The following is a 590-nucleotide window of genomic DNA, read 5'->3' as shown; positions in this document are numbered from 1 at the left end:
GTTCGAACCATGCGGCTTGACACACACCACAAACCCTACGCATCAAACACCACCAACACGAAACGCATCCAACATACGCTCGAGAGTGTCCACTTTCAACGCCCGAGGACCCGCAGACGGGGACCAAGCACGTCATTATGCACAGCGACCGCCCAGTGCGTCGGATGACCCGGGCACCTTCGCGGACGGCCACTGTAGTTAACTAAATGAGACTTTGGTAATTAGTAGGCACTCAAGAATGTGTGCATCGGTCGGGATTAAACGTCCGATGCGCCATATGCGTTCAACTTATCAATGTTCATGTGTCCTGCAGTTCACATTATGACGCGCATTTAGCTGCGGTCTTCATCGATCCATGAGCCGAGTGATCCCCTGCCTAGGGTTTAAAGAGTGCCTTTCGGCGCCGAGTGGCGTAACCGCGTTCAAAGTTGGTATGCAACACACTCGACCTGCAACAATGGGTTACTCAAATTTGTACAAGTACAAGTGTTGTCTCTTACGAGACGTCTTGATATGCTCTCTACAAAAGCGTGCGCTAGAGTAGGTACAAATTAATGCACGTCCCAGATAGTGACGATCTCTGGGAGGAA

General features: G+C 50.8%; 1 non-coding gene across 1 annotated transcript; it reads right to left on the bottom strand.

Annotated features, from left to right (window-relative positions):
* Positions 1–226: 226 nt before the first annotated feature.
* On the bottom strand, positions 227–384 carry LOC121602494. The gene has a single exon (XR_006006424.1). It is a non-coding gene; the product is annotated as a 5.8S ribosomal RNA (ribosomal RNA).
* Positions 385–590: the final 206 nt, after the last annotated feature.

The sequence above is a fragment of the Anopheles merus genome, unplaced genomic scaffold (genome assembly GCF_017562075.2).
Source record: "Anopheles merus strain MAF unplaced genomic scaffold, AmerM5.1 LNR4000474, whole genome shotgun sequence".
Classification (NCBI taxonomy): domain Eukaryota; kingdom Metazoa; phylum Arthropoda; class Insecta; order Diptera; family Culicidae; genus Anopheles; species Anopheles merus.
Note: the sequence above shows the minus strand (reverse complement) of the source record. Positions and strands in the feature narration are given on the sequence as shown.